At 40.9% G+C, this 5668-nt stretch overlaps 1 long non-coding RNA gene across 1 annotated transcript; it reads right to left on the bottom strand.

Annotated features, from left to right (window-relative positions):
- Positions 1-4840: 4840 nt before the first annotated feature.
- LOC309489852 lies at positions 4841-5668 on the bottom strand. The gene is made up of 3 exons (XR_014202541.1): positions 5475-5668; positions 5129-5223; positions 4841-4884 (listed from the first exon to the last, which is right to left on the bottom strand). It is a non-coding gene; the product is annotated as an uncharacterized lncRNA (long non-coding RNA).

Genomic DNA, 5668 nt, shown 5'->3' with positions numbered 1-5668 from the left:
TTGCTTTATTTTCATAGCCATCATCTTTAATTAATTGGTTTTACATTAAAAGGATAGTTCACTCAAAATGTAGGCTTTTATGCACATATAATCATTGATCAACACACACATAAAGCACTTCAGATATGGTCATCACAATCTCAACCGCGATTGCTTGAAGCGCAAGAACAAATGGTATTGGTTCTTCCGGAAGCTCGAGCGTGCTCGACACATGAGAAGAAAAGTCATTGGTTCTTGAGTGTCAAGTCATGTTTGAGCTTTTGTTTATCATATTTGATGAGCTTCATGCATGTGCGTTAATCCTGACATCTATCGCTTGTGTAAACGCAAGTCAATCTCAGTCACAGAAATGTGTGAATACGTTTTCAGTTGAAAGACTGAAATTAAATGAAATGGCTTCAGAGAAAATGACAGGTACGGCATGATTAGCATGCCGTTCTTAATTAGCAGAGGGGGCAGTCATGGCCTAGTGGTTAGGGAGTTGAACTGGTAACCCAAAGGTTGCTGGTTCGATTCCAGAACCGGTGGGAAATGACTGAGGTGCCCTTGAGTAAGGCACCTAACCCCTAATCGCTCCCTGGGCGCCACACAAAGGCTGCCCGCTGCTCTGGGTGTGTGTATCCACGTTTGCAGTGTGTGTGTGTTAACTACTCACTACTCTGCTCCTAATGTGTGTGCATTAACTTGGATGGGTTAAATGCAGAGGTCAAATTCCAAGTATGGGTTACCCTACTTGGCCGTCACGTGTCACTTTCACTTTCACAAGAATGTGCAGTTTTCGCTACATCGCTGATCAAACACACTTGAAAAAAATCTCTTATCTTCAGAATATTTGAAGATTACATGCAGGTGTGACTTGGGAGATAAACTCTTGCAACCCATGGCTCAAAAATACACTGAAACCAGAACGCAGTAAATGCACAGGTGAAGTCTGCTGTCCAATCTCTAGCTTCTGAAACCTGTGACAACCTGAAACCTGCTGTTGGTTCTTTCGTTTCTCACTTGTCTTGTAATATAGATGGGCTGTGAGTCCCTGTTTAATCTAGCTTGACACTGGAGCGATGGATTCATTCATTCTAGAGTCAATGTTGCTATTTTCCTCTGGATCCTTCGCAGGACATGGACTTCAAAGGTCACGAATGTCGGAACGAGTGTTGTTCAATGGGACGGTCTAGCCTACGGAGGATTGATTCTTGTGGCCTTGCAACTGTGACCGCTGCCGTAACATTGTACTGGACTTGTGAAAATTACATTAAACTGTCTGAAAACAAAACAGGGTTCACAAACTGTCTAAATATGTTCACCATGGTCCATTTCTGTATAAAGAGTATAAACTAGAGTTGTCATGTCGGTACTGAAATTTAAAAAATGTGACGGTACCAGCTCTTCCCTCTAGCACTTTGAACGCTGTTCTCAATTCTCGAACACCTCTGATTGGCCATTGCGTTCACGCGCTCAACATATATGTCTGTGATTGGCTACAATGATCAACGCTTCAAAAACATGTTGTCATTGTTGATCATTGTAGTCAATCAATCACAGACAAATACACTATATTGCCAAAAGTATTGGGACACCCCTTAAAATCACTGACTTCAGGAGCTCCAATCACTTCCATGGCACAGTCGTATGAAATCAAGCACATCGGCATGCAGACGCTTCTACAAACATCTGTGACAGAACGGGTCGCTCTCAGGAGCTCAGTGAACTCAAGCCTTACATCACCACGTGTCTTTCACACAGAGGGGTTAAAGTTTACTACAAGTGGTCACTAAATACATTTTCTTTACTGGAGATAGACACTTGTTCACAAGATCAACTTAGGTACTAAAGAAGACATTTTGGTATATTAAGTACAAAACTAGTGCTTGAAAATAGAGCACTTGAAGTACATTATGCGAGTGTACTTTTTTTTCACCTGGGTCCCCTACACGTTTTCAATATGTTATGGTAGAATATGAGAGATTTGTAATATGAAACGCATATAACCAGAAATGTTGACAATATTTTATTGCTGGTATATTAACTTAAAAAAAAATTTATAATAAAAATTAAATAAGTTAATGAACACTGTTGGAACAAATACTTTGATGCAAGTCTTCTTGTGTGTGAGGGAGAAAGCACACGGTTCAGCTGACACAAACCTGCGAGGGAAATAAGCTTGCGAACACCCCTCACACACTCCGCTGCCGCCCGTTACTCTCGCCCAGTGTTCAGTGTCCGGCCTACACACATCTGCTTCATACACTAGTTTGTGAATTTGGGGGTTTAAGGCTCTTCCTCCTGAGCGAGTGCCCTGTCTGGACTGGACTGGCTCGCCTCACACTGTGTGTGTGTGTGTGTGTGTGTGTGTGTGTGTTGTCTCCTCAGCCATGGCATCTTCTCCTTCCTCTGGGGTCAGGGCTTCCCCAATACCATATTACTGTCAGTTACTCTATCTTCTAGGAAGAGGTTGAGGAAGCCTGTGACCGGACACTCCTTCCTCCTCTCCTTTCTGTAGGTGTCTCTACGAGACTTCCACCCTTGTCTGCACTCATCCGCTAGTGAAAAGACAATAGAAAACTTTAGTCAATATGTGACTGTATATATTTAAGCCTAATGACAATTATCATTATTTTCTCCAGCTAAGCAATTTGTTGACAATACCACAGGGGAGACCAAGTGTAGTACATCTTTGTTTTTCCTTGTAGAAAAAACAGAGGCAGAAGTGACTATGGTTGGGAATCGAAAATCGAGACCAGTTCTGGAATGGATTACTTGAGGTCAGGAATCGGATACTTGTTATAAAATTTAAATTTAAATTCCTTTGTGAGCATTTCAATATGACTTTTCAAGCATGAGGCGACTCACGCGCTGTTTTATAATAATAGTAATAGCTGTTTTATTATAATTTATAATAATTAGTTTCAATTCTAAATTTGTACTGTAATTATAGTATTGGGATTATGAATTCGTTTAACGACAATGTTTCACTTGAATTTATATCTGCTGGCCAGTTCTCAACGAGCCGCGCCACATTACGCAATAGAGAGAATAAGCTGACACTTTTCAAAGTCTGTGATTGTAGCGCCTCTTAGCGGTGAAAGGCAGCAAATACACCCCCCCAATTTTACCGCGGTATAAGTATTATTCTGGTTGAGTACCAACTGTACCTCAGGTATCCAGCGCTCGTTTCGACAACATTGTCTTGCTTCCTTTAAAGTTGCGGTGAAAAAGACTAGGTGTTGTTTATGTCACTATATTGCTTGCGTCAGCTAAACTCACTGTTATATTATTAGCTTGATTACACTAGCTTCACTCTAAACACATCATGCCGAGGACATCTGCTGGTTAAAGCTGTGTAAATGCAACAAGAACAGCAAAAACATGTTCAGTGACCTTGTACACACTTTGAAACCGCAGTGCGTGAGCTTAGAATAAACAGACCATTACCGTTTGTTGGTGAGGATGCAAATATAGTTATCGTTATAGTTATTGTTCTTGGTGTGAACGACCTTTTAGCAGGGGTGTCCAGAGCTGCTCCTGGAGGACCACAGGTATCATACCTCAGAAGAGCTAAACATACAGCGCTACTCGTCATCCGTGCAGTGCATGAGGACTGACTAGATGAGCTGCAGCACGTATTGAAAGGTAATGTCTACAGTCTGATCATTGAGCTGGGGATGCAGCGATATCAAGCCGATAACCGATATTTTGGCCGATAAATATAAATCCAAATTGTTAAGTAATTTTTGAGAGCCTGATTACAAAAACAAGTCTCACCATTAAAAGCCATGTCCTAAGCACACAATTATATATTATACCTCATTATAATTGTATGTAGCCTAAATGACAGACTTGCGTTGCACTTAACTGTATTTTTACCTCTTTTTAAGTGATTCCAATCATATTTCAAGCAATTTAAAATCATCGTGAACGTCATCTGATGCGTCAGATGCTGAAGTGTCTCAGCTGAAGGACATAATACATTATTTATCGGCTTTAATATATCGGCCAAATTTTCTTATCAGGCTGATAATGATAACATAAAAAAATTACATATATCGGCTGATATGGTGGATATATCGTGCATCCCTAAGTTGAACCAAATCAAAAAAGACTTGAAAATCTTCCAAATGTAATTAATACCTTAAACCAGTTGTGGAGACTGACTTTCTCCAGTTCAATCTCTGGGTCATTCTGCAGACAACAGCAACTAAAATGATGAGAGCTTGACTCACTCAGAGTCCCGTGTGAACGGCTATCAACTCATCATCACCAGAGTTTGAGACCCACCTTACAGCTTTGAGAAATTACACATACCAGCAAAGGACGTGTAACATGCGCTGGTAAGCATTTCACCGCATCCGAAGTCAATCAGTTTGCCTTCGAGGGTGTCCAGTGTAATCAGCAGGTTCTCCAGCTGTGCTGTCGCTGTTCAACACCCCGCGGTGACAGCATGTCTGAGCTGCGTATGCTTCCTGGCGCATCATAACCTGTGCCAAATCCTCATCAGTGAGGCTCTTCAAAAACTCATACAAGGTTTGAGGACACGGGCCGCTCGAGGACCATAATGTAGTGGTCAGGCTCCACCTGCCAGTCCAGAAGCTGGATGATCCGAGGAACCCAGGGCTCGTGATCGTGCAGAGCGACCTCCAGTGGGACGGGCTTGGAATAACCGTCCTGGAAGAAAGACAGTTGTTATGAAGAGTAGATGGATTTAGGATTTACTGTAGGCCAGTCCTGGACAAACTGTTGACATTGGTAGATTGTCTATTAAAAAAACATTTATAGTCTGTGTTTAATGTTAACATGAGATCATGTATGAGATTGAAAACAGTGACTGACAGGGAACAGGGGACTGACACATTTTGTATCGTCATTGTAGGCAAATTTCACCGCAACCTGAAGAAAAACACAAAAATGGATCTGTGTTAGAATTATTTAAAATGAATCTGTTCAAAGTTCATTTATTACATGAATTTCACAAACATGTAGAGCATGTCTGACTATTTAAACAGGTCTGACTTGTCAAGTGCACTAAATAGTGAATATTAGACGTACTTAAGAGTGCTCGAGTCAGACTAGTATAATTCAAGACGAAAAGGTAATTATCTAGATAGATATTGTAATTATTGAAGATTAATACCTGAAATCCATCTTCCAAACGAGTCGCTGCATAAACGTTTCCAAATCCTCCGACACCCAGTTGAATGGCAATTAGATAAAAGCAGGAACTGATTTCTGTTAAAAGAAAAGTAAGAGGTATTGACATGAAATGTCAAGCAGGGACGGTCTACTTCATCTAAAACTATTTCAACAAGATTTTTCTGATTCATAGACAGTTGAATATAAGCACTTTTAAATTTTTATTTGTCACACTACAGACTATTTCAGTGAACTGTAGTGTAAATCAGTATAAAATATACAACTACACCCATACATATCTACACATTTAAAGTATAAACCATTGAACTGCTTGTTAGCAAACTGACCCATAGGCTAATTATCCTCTTATTATTCAGCTGCGGGCTCAACAGTGTCCTCTGCTCGACCGCCTGAAGCTCGCGGGACCTCAACACTCATATCAGGTGCGACTGGAGTTATGAAGGAGTCAACATTAAACATGGAAGACGTCATCACTCCAGTCGTCATCCACTTCAGGGTCACCAGTGATATCCTGAGGAGA

This window comes from Leuciscus leuciscus, assembly GCF_965113295.1.
Source record: "Leuciscus leuciscus genome assembly, chromosome: 24".
Taxonomy (NCBI): domain Eukaryota; kingdom Metazoa; phylum Chordata; class Actinopteri; order Cypriniformes; family Leuciscidae; genus Leuciscus; species Leuciscus leuciscus.
The sequence above is the reverse complement of the archived record's forward strand: the minus strand, read 5'-3'. Positions and strand labels throughout refer to the sequence as shown.